The sequence below is a fragment of the Panthera uncia genome, chromosome D4 (genome assembly GCF_023721935.1).
Source record: "Panthera uncia isolate 11264 chromosome D4, Puncia_PCG_1.0, whole genome shotgun sequence".
Lineage (NCBI taxonomy): Eukaryota > Metazoa > Chordata > Mammalia > Carnivora > Felidae > Panthera > Panthera uncia.
Window position 1 is genome coordinate 67325164 of NC_064807.1, and position 16271 is coordinate 67341434.

General features: G+C 41.2%; 1 long non-coding RNA gene across 2 annotated transcripts in view; it reads right to left on the minus strand.

The window, feature by feature from the left end:
• Positions 1-9760: 9760 nt before the first annotated feature.
• Positions 9761-16271, minus strand: part of LOC125920375 (uncharacterized) — a 162019-nt gene continuing 155508 nt past the window's right edge. For both annotated transcript variants that reach the window (XR_007457036.1, XR_007457037.1), the window contains exon 3: positions 9761-11287. This is a non-coding gene — a long non-coding RNA (uncharacterized LOC125920375). The remainder of the gene's footprint in view (positions 11288-16271) is intronic.

Here is a 16271-nt window from a genome sequence, read left to right on the forward strand (position 1 = left end):
TCCTCCTGCCAGTTCCACATCTAACAGCAGCAGACCTAGGATGACTCTGACTGCCTCTCTGGTGCAAATATAATGGATTTATGTCTCAACACACACACGCCACAGAACACTGAAGGGAGATTCTGGCTTGGGACAGAGTCAGGCACATGCTTGCAAACAGAGCAGGATGGGTGTGAATTATTCATTGCTCCCCTCCCTATGGACCCAGGACCACTCCCTTCATAGAAGTTCTTTTTTACAGGTTGCTGTACATCCTCCAAAATTCTAGAGCTGTCTCTAAACACAGTTACTAGTCTACTTTCTTTTTCCAAAACCCTCTTTCAGGAGAGCTTCTGTATTTCACCTCTATGACGTGTTAGGGTCTAAAGACAGGTAAATGGACATTTTTTTTCTGTGTTTCCTCTCATAGGAGACATGAATCTCTCTTATTCTCAGTAATCCAGGGGTCTGGCTTAACAGTAACCACACATAATCTGCCTGAAACTTCCTGCTGCTGTGGGAGACAGGAGAAAATAGATCTGTTATTGGATCAGTTCAGATGCTCAGGTCCTCATAGGGTGTTAGGAACTGAATTGTGTTCCCAACCCCAAATTCACATGTTGAAGCTTCCATACCTTAAAATGTTACTATATTTGGAGACAGGGTCTTTATAGAGATAATTAAGGTTAAATGAGGTCATGAGGCTAGGGTCTTAATCTAATATGACTGGCATCCTTAAAAAAGGAGGGAACGATGTCAGGGATGTGCACACAGAGAATAAGCCATGCAAGGAATAGAGAGAAGGCAGCTGTCTGCACACCATGGAGAGAGGCCTCAGGAGAACCCAAACCCGCCAAACTTTGATCTTACACTTCTAGCCTCCAGAACTGTGAGAAAATTAATTTCTGTTGTTTAAGCCACGTGGTCTGTGGTATTTTCTTATGGTATCCCTAGAAAACCCATCCATAGGGTGATGTAGAAAGCAACATGGATCTTGATTTTGATTATAAAACCTGGCACCCAAAGGGTGCAAGAGGCTTTGTGCTTTTTGTCACGGGACATGATCAAATCTGACCAGTTTCCCTGTGGATGAAGCACAAGCCAAGGTATTCAATCTCACAAGCAATGGAAAGGAAGAATGGCGACCTTGCAGCCACGTGGATTTCTTTTTGGCAGGCATGGAGCAGAGTCGTATGTCATGGAGCTGGGTCACATTTCACAGAGCAACCTATATCCAAAGACTATCTTGTCCGAGAAAATATCTGTCCTATCAAATATCCTTTAGTCTATACGTTATAGTCCTGGCATATATTGTAAGAGCTCATTAGTTCAAACCTTCCACTTACTTGAGTTTTGTGAAAAAAGTTATACTGAAGTTTATCTTTATACAAAGTACAAATGAGGTGATGAAGAAATCAATCGATCAACTTCAAGGAAGTGGTATATTTACTTAGAGCGGCTTCAAGAACCTTAGAAATATGCATCTTCATGTAAATAATGATTGTACCAAAGCGTGAGGTGTTCATCTCTCATCATAGTCCAGCTCCCTCCCTTTCTCTCTCACCCTAAAGAGCGGTTCTTAACCCCTGCTCACTTTGAAAGTTGATTTAGATAAATTAGGAAGATGAATGAGAATACCAGAACCTACAGGAAGGACAGGATAGGATCAGTATGATTTATTACACATCTGCAAACACAGTCAAAATATCTACTACATAGTAGGTACTCCCCAAGTGTCCTTCCCAATCTCCTTTCCCACTTAATCTAAAAGTAAGCTTTACTACAGTGATTAATGTTGGTGCTGAAGGATCATGGAAATTCATAAATTATACAGCTGAAATGAAATTAGAGACTATCAACTCCAATTCCTTTATGCTAAGTAAGATGTAGAAACTGAGGCCAACAGAGGTTAAGTGATTTCTTCAAGTTCATTCACTCATCAATGAATACCTGTTGTGTGGCAAGCATTGGGCTGGCTACAGAGTTGGTTGTTGACAAAGTCAGGACCAGGATCCAGGACCTTTGACCTTGAGCTCCTTCCACCCCTAATCCCAGTGCTGCCCCTGAATTAGTTTTGTTTCAGAAATCACCATGTGATCTCAGGCATATCTTGCCACCTCTGCCCATGTATTTAGGGATAATTCTTATTCCTTAAATGCGGTAAAAGAAGACACATAAAATAAATCCTAAATGCTGACAGGATTACACTCAGAGAAAAGAAGAAAAACATCTCCAAATGCCCCTTTGGGTGTTTGAGAATGCCTGACAGGTTTCAGCGACACTCTACTTTGAGCAGAACCACGGCACAGATGGAACTAAATGCAAAAGGGCCATCGAGAGGGTGTGGACTAGGTCAGCAGGAGGGATTCTGTGAGAGCAGTTGTACCAAGTGTGGAGGTAGACATGGGAGGTTGGGAGCAAACTGAGATTATTGCTGAAGAATGACTCAAACTGCAGAGACAGAAAGGAGTGGTGTTCTAGGCAGAGGGAGCAGAACAAACACATGTGCATGGGAACATCTGTTCAATGTGGAATCTGAAAAGGCTTTAAAAAGTAGAAAGTAGGATACAAAAACATGTCATTATTAATAGCTTATAATCCTCCTGTCTAAGAATTTATGTAAATAGGCTATTTTCAGCCTGATTCATTTTTCTTGTAAACTGGCTTCTTCAAGCTCCAAGAGTGCCTTGAATGCAAACACAACAACTTTGTTGAAAAAGTCAATATTTACCCTTTTATGTGCTTTCTAATTTCAACTTCGTCATTCAGCTAATATTTTAGCAGGGCCTCTAAACTGGCCATAAGGAAGCTTGAGATGCTTCCCAGGCCTGTGAATGAACCAAACATAGCATTGTACCTGCTATGCTCACAAACTGAGCTTAGTTTACTAGTGCCAAATTTTTTTTAAAAGTGAGAGTGGTAAATTTCTCCAGAAGAAAATTTATGCGATCCAAGTAGCAGCAACACACACACACACACACACACACACACACACACACACACACACAGGCTTCCCATCTGTTTAATACTTTGGAATCTGAGACTCAAAAAATGTCTATTTTGTATAGTGTCCTGGAAACATTTTAAAAAGAAGAAAAATCTCAGTTCATAAGGAGATACTTCAACTTTCTCATGGTTATTATTAAAAAACAAATCTTGCCTCTGGCCTATGATAGAATATCTGGTATCAGACTAGTTCTCCTACTATAAACCTTAAAACTAGAAACAAATCATTAGGAAGTGAAATTTAAAAATAGTATTTGCAATAACATCACAAACACAAAATTCTTAGAAATAAATTAATGAAAGATGGGAAAGGCCTTTAAAAACTAAATAAATGCACAGGTATACTATGTTTATGGATCAGAAAACTCAATATTGTTAATACGTCCATCCTATACAAATTAACCCATAGACTTAATGCAATCTCAACCAAATTTCTAGAAGACAAGACGATTCAAAAAATTTTATGTAAATACAAAATGGCAAGAATGCAGAAACAGTATTAAAAAGGAACAATGGCTGGGCGAATTACACCACCTAATGCAAAGATTTATTACAAACTTCATTAAGCAAGACATCATCCTGTTGGCTAAAAATACAGATATCAATCAACAAGAAGGACTAGACTAGTCCAGATGTAAACCCGAAAATATATGGCCAACTGATTTTTGAAAAATGCACCAACATAATTTAATGGGAAAGGAGAATCTTTTCAACATAGGCTTCTGAAATAGATGGACCTCCACAAGCCAAAATGCGCGCACACACACACACGCACACAACACAACACCAGAATTTCAGCTCCTGTTTCATGCCATACACAAATTTAATTTAAAATAAATCACAGACATAAAAAGGTAAAATTATAAAAATTTGAGAAGAAAACGTAAGACAAAATCTTTATAACTTTTGTGTAGGCAAAGATTTCTTAAACAAGACACAAGTACATACCATAAAGGAATAAAAAAGTGATAAATCTATCTTCATCAAAAGTAAAATATTCTGCTCTTCAAAAGATAGTAAGGAAATTGAAAATGTAAGCCACTGACAGGAAAAAAATATTCACAATGCAGACGTATAACAAAGTACTAGACTATAAAAACTCTGCCAACTCAATAAGAAAAAAAAATAAAAATAAACCAAAAAATGCACGAAAGATTTAAATAGACACTTGATAAAAGAAGATATTCAACTAGTCATAAGTGCATGAAAATATAGTAAACATCTTTAATCATCATGCAAATACAAGAATGGCTAGAATTAAAAGACCAAAAATACCAAGTGTTGACAAGGATTGGGGGGCAACTCATACAGTGTTATGGATGGTAAAATGGCGCAACCACTCTGTGGTTTCCTCTAAAGTGACTCATACACTTAGCATACTACTCAATGATTTTAATCATAGCATTTGCCTAAAAGAAATGAAAATGTATATTCACAAAAAGATTTTATGTGAATATTTAAAGCGGCTTTATTCGTAATAGCTCCAAACTGGAAATAATACAAATGTTCATCAATTGGTGAACAGATAACTGAACTATTGTATATTCAAACAATGGAATACTACTCAACAATAAAAAGGAATTAACCACAGATAGACGCAACTACAGATAGATGAATGAATCTACAACATTCTGCTGAGTGAAAGAAACCAAACACAAAACAGTATATCCAAAATGACTCTAATTATATTAACTCCTTGATCATGCAAAACTAATTAATGGTGATGGAAATCAGATAAATGTTTGCATGAGGCAAAGATTATTGGCGGGGAGGGGGGTGCGGGGATGAAATGCAAAGGGCCATGAGAGAAGTTTCTGGAGTGATAGAAATGTTCTACATAATATTGAATTGGTGGTTACTCTTGTGTATACATTTGTCAAACTCATCAACGTATCCACTTGAAATGTCAATTATTCTGGAAGAAATTTGATTTAAAAAATAAAAGTTATAGGAGCGCCTGGGTGGCTCAGTCAGTTAAGCATCTGACTCTTGATTTTGGCTCAGATCATGATCTCACAGTTCTTGAGTATGAACTTCACGTCGGGCTCTGTGCTGACAGTGTGGAGCCTGCTTGGGATTCTCTCTCTCCCTCTTTCTCCGCCCCTCCCCCACTTCCATGAACACACACACTCTCTCTCGAAATAAATAAGTAAACATTAAAAAAATAAAGATCATAAGATAAACAGAAACTTGCACAGTACAGTTTACAAAGGCATTTCATTGTTGGGTTGAACTTCTTAATCCCTATCACCACCTTGTGAAGTAAACATACTACAAGCTTCTCTTGTGAAAAAATTACAAAATCACAGTCTGTTTATGAGCTACAGTGTCTCACTTGAGCATAGGTTTTATCCCAACACCCCCTGGAAGAGTGAGATGAACACCCCCACTGCCCCACTCACACAAATTATAAAAGCTGTTTCGGATGGAGCATCACCTAGATTTTCAGGGAGGGAGAGGGAGTGCTTATAATAATAATGGCTATATTGATTTATTATTTACTTATCAGGTCCTGTCGTGTGCCAGACATTGTGGCAAGCTCTGGTCAAGCAATTCTGAAAACAGTTCTGGGAAGCGGGTATTATTATGCTCTCTACTCACAGATGAAGACGATGAGCCTCAGTGAAGTTAAGGGACTTTCCCAAGTTCACACAGCTAGTAAATGGCAGAGCTGGGGACACAGATCTGATGGACTCAGAGGTGCAGCTCTTCCCATACACAGCACCACACTGGCTCCATGTTTAAGCTAAATGGAGCAGTTTCTTTTTGGCAACTAAATTTACCCAAGGGAGCTGGCAGGGAGTTGTCCTTTGGAGATTAAGCTAAGGTCAAATGAACTTCAGGATTGAGATGATGTGTTCCATACCTGAAGGATCCTGTGAGTGCCAATGCTTCTCTTTACCTAGTGGACACTGAGCTCCAAAGGAAAGAGGGGTGTCACTGTGAGGGCACCTGTGCTGATCACCTCAATGGTTGAATATTGATATGAAAAAGCAGGGGAGACTTGAGCGTGATCATGCAGTCAGTACTTGCTGGTGTGAGATGATGTTTTTGGTTAGAGACCTGGAATCACAGAGTCCTACATGCAAAGTATTGTGGCATGAAGTTTTCATGTTGACAGATAGCTTATGTAGACCCATTTTTCTTTTAAAGAAGAAAATGAAAGAGGCATCAAAACATAATGGATTATTATTATATATTTGGGGTTAAGTGCCAGATCTAACACTTGGTAAAAAATGAATTTAAAGCTAGAGAGTAGTGGGTTAAGATCCTGACTCTGTACTTGCACTGTGCAATCTTGGGTGGGTTACTTCTCTGAGCCTCCCTCACCTCGGCTGGCAGATGTGATAATGGCACGTATTTCGTGGCACTGATGATAAGGCAGATATTTGTCAGTGCCTGGCACTACATAATTGCTTGACTCTCTCCTCCTTTGAGTAACCCATCTGGAACCTTAGGCTTCAACTTTGTTGTGAATCTCTAAACTTCAGTCCTGGCTGTACGAACTTGCCTGGAACCCCATCTATGTCCAGGGAATGGAATCTGCTAGCAGATTCTTCTCAGCTCCTTCCATCTCTCTCTTCCGGGGTCTTGCTTTCTTCCTGCACCCCAGGCTTAATACTATCCACTCCTTGCTTCTGGGCCTGCTGAGTCTGCCCAGCTGCCCAGAGACCTCAACTCTCTGTCATCAACCTGCCCATGTTCCCTGTAGCTGGCTCAGATGAGAGGGGCAGGTCTGTTCTGATAAAAACTCAGTCACAAAGCCTCCAGGCCTTTCTGCTGAATTCTTTTCTAACTGGACTTTTAAAAAGGCAAACCTGACCATGTTATGCTCTTGATTAAAGTCCGCTTCATTTTTCCTCAAGACAAAGTCCAAAATCCCTAGCATGGCCTGCAAAATCCCACAGGATACAATTTATAGCAACCTACCTTCCGCTCTCTCCAATCTGCACCTCCACCTGCCCCAACCAGCCCTCCTCTTCCTTCCAACCAGATTGAACTACCTACACTTCCCAAATGGGCTATACTCCTTCTTACCTCAGGGACTTTGCATATCCTATTGCTATTTCCTCCAATTCTTGTCTCCCATTTCCTTCAAAGCTCATCTTTTCTATTCTTCATGAATCAGTTTAGCCATCACTTGGAAAATTATCTCTGATTGCCAGGGCTATTCAGGACCCATCTTGTCTGTATCCCTGAATCTGTAAGCTTCCATTACAGGCCTGATTACTGATTAGCCATTAATTGGCTTTCTTATATCTTTTCTCAGAGAAGGTGAGTACTTGGAGAGTGAGACTACATTTGCATTCCTGTGCCTCCAGCATCTACCAGGGTGTCTGGCATCTAAGGGGCACTCAGGGAGCATTTGTAGAACAAACACATGAAAAGAACGACAGCAAGTCAGGAATGATGAGTGACAACTGCATACCTTTGAAGGAGGCTACGGGCCCTGGAAAAGATAGTCCTTAGAGGAAAGAAAGCAACAGTGAGAATTTCAGCAATAAGCTTTCTGTGAGATTTCCCAAAGGATCCCAGCAAATGGGGCCGACTGCAGCCCAAGACCACTGGACCACCCTGGAAAAGCAAAGCCTTCTCAGAGTTGTGTGGGAACCCCTTCCACCTACATTGTGCTCTCAGCCCACTCAGTCTGGAAATGGAGTGTTACATATTTTGGTCGGTGTTGTGTGCTGGCCTGCTCCAAAGTTGAAGAGAAAGGCATTCTCTAGGCACAAAGAATGCACCCAGACCCACTGATTAGGAATGCATTTTTAAACCAAAAAGTTTGGGAAGAGTTAAGCAGCCTGGAAGCTTTTAGAGATCTTTGGCAAATGGGACTCAGCACAAAGACCTCCCAGGATGTAGAACTTGTCCCAGACAGGAATCAAAGCTGTCCCAGATCTGCTAACGATTTCTAGGGGCTTAAATAATTACCAAAGATCTATTTGTAGCAGGTCCCCAAGGTGGATCCTAAGACTCCTAAGATCTGCTCTCATATAAGACCTGCAAATGCAGGCTTCTTTGACCCAGCAGATGGGCAAATTTTGAGAAATATAGGCTGAGTTGAGACGATCACAGGATCCTTGAGATTACACTTGTATAGAAAGACTTCAAACCCATTTCTGGCCTGGTCATTATATGGATGTGTCACTGGTGACAGTCTCCTACAAATTCTATCTCTTCATCTTGAAAATGCAGACCCACTGAGACTATGTTCCCAGAGGACCACAAATCAGTACTGTGGACTTGACAGTGAACTGATACTGCACAGCAGTTGACATTCTCTGGGGTCTGAATGCCTGGATTCAACCTTGGCTCTATCACTCGTGTGACTACGAGCCTCACTTTCTACCTCTGTAAAATGGGAATAACGAGAGGATATGTAATAGTAAAGATACAGTAGAATTCGAATTTAGTGTAGAATCCTTGCAAGCTCCTGGCACACAGTACAATCAGTGAGTTTTAAGTACCATTAGTGAAGTGGGGGTCTCCTTAACAATCTGGGTGCAGAGTAGCCACAGGACTGACCAGAACACAATCTTTGCTCAAGTGGCTCACCTCATAACACTACAAAACAACTCTATAGCCTCAGCTATAAGATGGTCACTGACTTGGGTTTGTTCTCTGTGTTAATCAGCATGTATTTACCGAAACTATGTGCCCACCTAACGCCTGGCTCTGAGGCTACAAAGATGAAGAAGGAATGGTCCCTGCTTAATCCAGTTTTGTTAAATTCACTGATGGGCGGGCGAGTCAGATCCAAATAGATGTCACGGAAGAATAATATCTGTCTCATTACAGTGTGATAAGTTAAGTAAAAGAGGGAGGCAGGGTTGCTGTGGATGCACAGAGCAAGGGCCGAGGGTGTGTGGAAGTCTTCCTAAAGGGCGGAGATTTGGGGGAGACACAAAAGAATGAATAGGCAAAGATCACCAGCTGAAGAAGGCAAAGGAAGTAGGTTCAAAGCAGTAAGTCCAGCCAGTACAAGGGCCCAGAGATGCCACGCACTTTGGAAACTATTGGAATGACTTGGAGATATGGGAGTAATTCACCTCAGCTAGAGGCCAGGATATGAAGGTAGTGATGAAGCTGGAGCTTGATGTAAGTAGAAAAGATCTCAGGGAGATCCCATGAGCTGAATTTGGGTTTCTCAACCTCGCCACTACCACCATTTTGGGGCAGGATGGTTGTTTGTTGTGGGGCTGCCCATGCATTGTAGGATATTTAATAGTATCCCTAGCCTCCACCCTCCAGATGCCAGCAGCATGTACACATCCCCTTCCCCACTCTGATAACCAAAATCATCTCTAGACATTGTCAAATGTCCCTCAAGGGCAAAATCTCCTAGTTGAGAACCAGTGGACTAAATTAAGGACTTCACACTTTGTGCTGGGTTAGAGGTTCCTAAGGTAAGGCGATATGGCCAAATATGCATTAAATTTCGATTGTTTCGGATTAGAAAGAGGACAAAGACAAATAGCAATGTGGCTATTGCAACCATCTAAGAAAGGCATTATAAGTGACAGCAGAAATGCTAAAGAAGGGATGTTCTCTACATAGAGATATAAACACAGATGTATAGAAAGTTTATACATCTCTCTATATATACTCTTTATACAGAGATATACATATATACTAAACATATAATAATATATACTAATATTATATATAGTATATGTAATACTAATTATATATTAAGATGTATAACATATAATGCACACACACACACTCATTGACTCTATAGGAAAATTGAGGGAGGTTAAGAGAGAAGGGGGTGATGAGTCTTTACCTCCTATCCAAGGACAAATATGAAAACTTTGTTTGAATTCTTTATAATCCTCCAGAAAAATTATGAATGGCACCATTACACTTTAAAATTAATAACACAATTTCACAAACACATTAGCTCGTGAAATTCACACAACAGTCTCCCAAATTGGGCTTTGTAATCTGAATACTACACGTGAAGAAACTGCTATCTAGAGAGTTAGAGATTTAGCCAGAGTCACACAGCCAGTTGACTGTGGAGTGTGGACTCACTTGAATCTAATCCCGTTCTCTTCCCCGCCCCCCAACCATGTCACAAAAGATGTTTCATAACATCCGGCTTATAATATTCTAACCCATTGCAATCAGTTTGATCTGGGGCATTTTAAAACTAATTCCATCTAGTTTTTCAAACAATACATTTCCAAGCAGACGATCTCATGAAAATACATAGAGAAGAAAACCACAAAAAGTTCTGGAAAGTTTTGTATGCCTCTTTCTTTTTCTTTTTAATTTTTTGGTATGTGCTTTCTTTCTTTTTTTCCCTCTTTCTTATGGTGTTAATTAAGGATGCACTGTCCCTGTTTTACTCAGTTCTGGCTCTTAAACGAGAGCTCATCAGCCCCAGCTAAAGTACTCATCCCATACCCACCACGCTTTCTCCCCCAGTAACTCCCCAGGTTTCTGTGAATTTGATGCCTAGAGTCCATGTGTCACAACCAGGCCATTGAGGGGCAGAGAGAATGAAGCCCTGCACTTAATTTGTTTGATTCGCTCTGTTGCTGACAAATCTTTCTGCTTTATCTTTAGAAAGAGGGAAAAAAATGTTCCTTTTTTTTTTCATGGTGCAAAATTTACAGCTGATAAATCTGTCTAAATGCTGTTAACAGGTAAAGTGCACCTGGGGGCCAAACATGATTTCACCAGACCAATGAAGAATGTGTGCATTTTCCCCAGTTGTGCCCACACATCATTTGTTACACTGTTTGAAAGGCTTGGCCAGTGGCTGTACTCAGCTTCACTCCCACCCCGAGTCAAAGAGCCTCCACTTACACAGTTTTCCAACTATTGCAAGGGGAAAATTTCAGTATTGTTCCGCACACTGGGAGAGAAACAGAAAAGTTACAGAATGTATTCAAACTATGCAGTTGCTCTATTTTTTTAAATTCAGATTTGCTTGAGAATTGCATTAAAAGTCAGAGGGCTAATATGGCCCCTGGAGGTGAAAAGAAACCAAAATTTATCCAGAGCTTTTCATGGGTTAGGTCTTACACTTGTCACTTTGCCTGCTTATCTCATCGATTCTCACTGCAATGCTATCAGAGATTATCCGTTTATCCTCATTTTCTAAAAGGAAATTTGGAGGCTCAGAGAATATAAAAGACTTGCCCAAGACCACTCAGCAAATGAAGGTAGAATTAATAATATTGGTCGCTCACTCAGCGGTTTGTTGAGTGCTTTTGCCAAGCACTGTTCTGGGCACTGAAGATACATCTGGGAACAAGACTAAGACCTCTGTCTTCATGCAGCAAACATTCTGGACAGGAGACAGATAATAAACATGGTAAAGATATAAAATATCTAGTATTTGAAACAAATGCTTCAGTAGTCATTGAGGCTGTTTACCAAATATTTTCTGTGCTCAGCTTTCTGTGTGTGTGGCTCTAGCAAATGAGTGGTAGGTGGAATCGCTTCTGACTGGAGTATGTGATCGCTGGTTTGAGACTCTCCAGGACACTCTCTATCCCCTCCCATGCTGATAGGCAAGGATTTAGGTGATAATCATTCCATCAGTCTGGGTCCCAGGTAAGAACTCAAGAGCTCAGTGCTAAGAACAGGGTAAAGGTTGTATGCAAAAGAGAGGTTCAACTACAAGTGTAAGGAATGGACATTTAATTAGGAATAACACAGTAAGGGGAACTCTGAGGCCCTGCTCTGGAGTTCAAATCCAACAGTACAAATGAGCCTAAAGCCTGAAGCCAAGGAAATAGGGTTTTACAAGTCACATCCCATTGTGGAAAGAGCATGATACAGTGCAGGAGAGACAGAAAGTGACTCAAGCAGATGTGGGTTCAAATCTCAGCTCTACCATTACTAACCAGCTGAACAAAAACCTTTGAAACAGTTGAAACAGCTAATAGATGAACATCAGTTTATTTGCAGATGCAAATGACAAAGTCGCTGTATAGAATTGTTGTAGCAAGGGCTAAATACGGTATATTATGTGAAGTCAAAGTGCTTGGTCCCATGTTCATTAACTGTCAGTGCTGCGCTATCCCTGTCTCCCGCACCCCAGTAGCCTTCCTCAGGCCTCCGTTCGTGAGAATTAGAAGTTGTGTGTTGTCTGCAACAGGCTACAAGCATGACTTTTCTCCAATGACTGTAATTAGAGCCTTTCCTTTTAAGAGTCTGGTTCTTGTATTCCTCACTTTGGTTTCTTGTTTTGTTTTGTTTGTGTGCTTTCTTTCTTCTTCTTCTGTTTTTTGTTTGTTTGTTTTGTTTTGTTTTGTTTTTTGCTTCATTTGTCTTCAAAAAATCATTAATGTGTCCACTGTTCAACAGCATTCCAAAGACTAAACACTGATTCTCATTTCCTATGGCAGTCACTAGATTTCCTTCTCCTCTTTTTGCCTCTCTCTCTTTCCAAAACAAAGCAAAACAAAAACAAAACAAACAAGCAAACAAAGAAACCAGTGAGAGCACAGCTTCCTAGCTCCCCTGCAGTGGTCTCCATCCTGTGCATCTTCCTCTCCTCTCTTGGGACCTTGTCTGTTGATTGAGACATATAATTGGATTAAGCAGGTTTATGTCTCTGTGTCCTGTTTCCTGTACAATTTATGTCCTTCACCACACATCAGTAAGAAGCAAAAAAGGAAGTGTCTTCCTTGTTCACAGAGAAAAACCAATTATCCTTCTTCTAAAATGAAATCATATGTATTTATTTGGTGGGAAGTCTTCAAAGAAACCAAAAGGATCCCTCTAAAATATCCGGGCCCTCTTTACAACCCCCTGAAGTCAGGCTTAATGTTTATTAACTAAAAGTTTATTGGTTACCTACTAGGCACTAGATATCAAATACAAACAAGAAGGGGTCACTCCCCTTAAGAAGTTCACAGTCTGGGAGGGAAACAGACATGACTCATTACACTGCAGTGTGATTCATACAGTGTAAGACTGCAGTGGTCAGAAGTGGCCCAAGGGAAGGTGTGATTAATGCAGTGGTGCTTGGGGCAGGAATGGTGGGCTGGATGGGACGTAAGATGGCGATAAGGATGGAGAGATCAGCCAGGCCTGGTCATGTAGAACTCCAATTATATGGGAGAAAAAAGTGTGGAGTTTTCTTGTTTTCCCCAAGAGAGGAGAGGATTAGAGGATGTGGATGTGGAGGTTGATTCCATTGTGAATCTGGATTGGTTCTAATTCAAAAATGGAAAGAGGAGAGAATGGAATTAATTAGACACTGTGCTGGGAAGTTAAACATATTACCTTGTTTGAACCTCAGAACACCACAGCATGTACCTGCTTTGCCCCAAGCTGTTCTTATTGCCCCTATTTTATACATGAGAAGACTAAGGTTCAGAAACATTTGTCTCATATCTGCCCACTGGCCTTGAGAGACATAGCAAAGCTCTTGAGTGCTGGTTGGGGAACCAAAATGATATGTCCTTTCCACATGGGTTTTCTTCTACTAGTCTGTCCACGCCAAGGGCTTTTATGATTATGGCTTCTTTTTTTTTTTTAATTTTTAATTTATTTTGAGAGAGAGAAAAAGCACAAGCAGGGGAGGGGTAGAGAGAGAGGGAGAGAGAGAATCCCAAGCAGGCTCCTCGCTGTCAGTGCAAAGCCTGACACAGGGCTGGACCTCAGGAACGGTGAGATCATGACCTGAGCTGAAATCAAGAGTTGGATGCTTAACCGACTATGCCACCCAGGTGCCCCTATGATTATGGTTTCTTAAAGCCGACGGAAGCTAGATGAACAAATGGTAGCTGGAGAAAAGATGAATACTCAGTAAACTGTTCAGTTACCAAAGATGGCATAATTTCAGATAAAGATGTTAAGGCCTCTGAAACACCTTTGCTCTCTCCCACTGTTTGGAACTTCAACATTGATACACAAGAGAACCTTAGACCCCAGAAGATCATAATTGAATGAACAGTGCTTGCATAAAAGACATACGGCCATCACAAAGCTTTGCCCTACAACACAAAGAAGCATTTCTTGGGGGTCCAAAGTGAACCAGCTCATCATCACCAAGCAACCAGATCATATTCTCACATCTCCTTCTGACAGAGGAGACGGATGGTGGTGCTGGGGGCTCCAAACAACTCCCACGGGCAGGCAAGTTCTTCAGCAAGCTTCCTCCCTGGGGTCGACTACCTGGAAAAGGAGATCTTCTCCACCCTTGCTTCTGTGGGGTGAATCAGGAGGAGTGGACCAATAAATCTGGTCTTCCTCTCAAGTCCACATTCTCAAAAAGGATGGTGATTTTTATTTTGCAGTTTGCAGGTTCACCAGGACATATCACCAGGTGACTGGCCAATAAAGGCCCAAAACAACATGGATGTCGGGCAGGACCATGGCCACTGGAGCAAGAACCTAGGTCTCCAGAAACCAGCTCAAGCCATCTCTCCGGATTACATGTGTGATAAGGAGTTGCCAGGCTGCCTGGCAACGTGAAGAAACTCAGATGTGCAGCCAAAGAATCACTACTCAATCTGTTCAGAGGGTTAGGCTTCCAAAGAGGGAGGAAGTAGTTCAGGGAAAGATGTGAGGGGTCATGGTGGCCCGGCCTATCGCTCCTCCCTACAGGTCAGCCAAGTCAGGCCCTGTTTTATCAGATGGGATGCAGCCTCTCTTCTTTCACTGCTTCCTTGAAATGTACAGCCCAGATTTAGCAATCCTTGCCTCCATTATGTTCGGACAGAACTGATTCTTTGGCTCAAGTACTGAAAAGCAGACATTCTGTGGGCTGCCTGGCACCTTTGGTCTCCCTTCACCCCCCTAAAAGCCCTTTAGGTCAGATGACGCAGATAATACCAATGACCTCTCTCTGACAAATGAGGACTCCGACAGAGGGAGACTGCCTGACTACTCCAGCAGTTTTCTCCTTGCATGTCCTGCGGGATCAGACAGTGTGGCCCTGGTTCTCACTGCCACACACTTACATGCTGCAATTTTAAGCCAAATGAGTCTCTCCTTTTTCAAACTGCTGTAGGGCAATAGCTTCATAATGCAGAGGAACTCCATCAAATTTGGATTTTATTTATAAGATGAAAGGTCCCCTTTGTATGCAGGCACAATGGGAAGAGGATACACATCAAGACCATCTTCCTGAACTCTTATGGTTTTTTGTCCATCTCAAAGCAATGCTGTGTGTCTAAAAAAAGCCAAGAATCATTGCTATTATTGCTGTTTTTGTTGTTAACATTCTTCTTATTGATTGATTGGTTGATTGATTGATAGTGGTGGTTGTTGTCGTCCTGGGCTCACTCTCAATCTCTCAATTCCTAATTCAAACGTTTGTTTTTCTGGCTTCTTTACCAAAACCTTATAATGACAAGAAATTTACCATCTACATGGCCCTGCTCTGCCTCCATCCCCTCCCTAATTTTTTCCTCACTATAGAAACCATAAAGTCACACATTTTGCAGCCTTTATCCATTTCCTATGGTTGTAAAACTTCATGGCACTAGGATTTCTTTCCAACTATAAGATGTTCTAATTCAAAAGTTTGTGTTCCTTTATGTCAGTGCTAAGCAACCTTTTTACTCTCAGGTAATTTAGGAAAAAAATAACATCTACACGTTATTCTTTTTTCTCTACAGTTCAAAATGAAGACGGCTGTATTGGGTCCTAAGAGGCCTCCACTGCTGCAGGGACTGGAGAGCTGGGCCCCAGAAAGCTCTTCTGCCCCTTCATCACAATGGCCTTGGGAGTTGAGGGTCGCTCCAGGGCAGACTCCTCAATGTTTATGCACCCCCTGAGAGTCAGAAACCTAAGGACGCTTCCCTGGCACCACCCTCCGTGGTGGTACCAATGAGTTCTAGCAATGTCTGTGCTGCTGTGTCCTTGTTTAATATACTTCTGAGTTGGTTATGTTTATAAAATACAGTACATTCATTTGTCTATAAGTCTTCTTTAAAGTCTCATTAAGAATTCTATGGTGGGTTGCTTGGGTGGCTCAGTCAGTAAAGCATCTGACTTCAGTTTGGGTCATGATCTTGTGGTTCCTGAGTTCAAGCCCCCATCGAGCTCTGTGCTGACAGCTCAGAGCCTGGAGCCTGCTTCAGATTCTATGTCTCCCTCTCTCTCTGCCTCTCTCTCTCTCTCAAAAATAAATAAACATGAAAAATTTTTTTAATTAAAAAATAATTCTATGGTGAATGATGTATATAAAACTGATGGTCTGCCCTTGGGGTCCATTTGACTTAACATGGCTTCTCCTGTGGCTATTTCATAATATTTTTGAATTGTGAAGAAAGAAAGTAATTTTTTCTGTGCACATATTCCCACTGTTC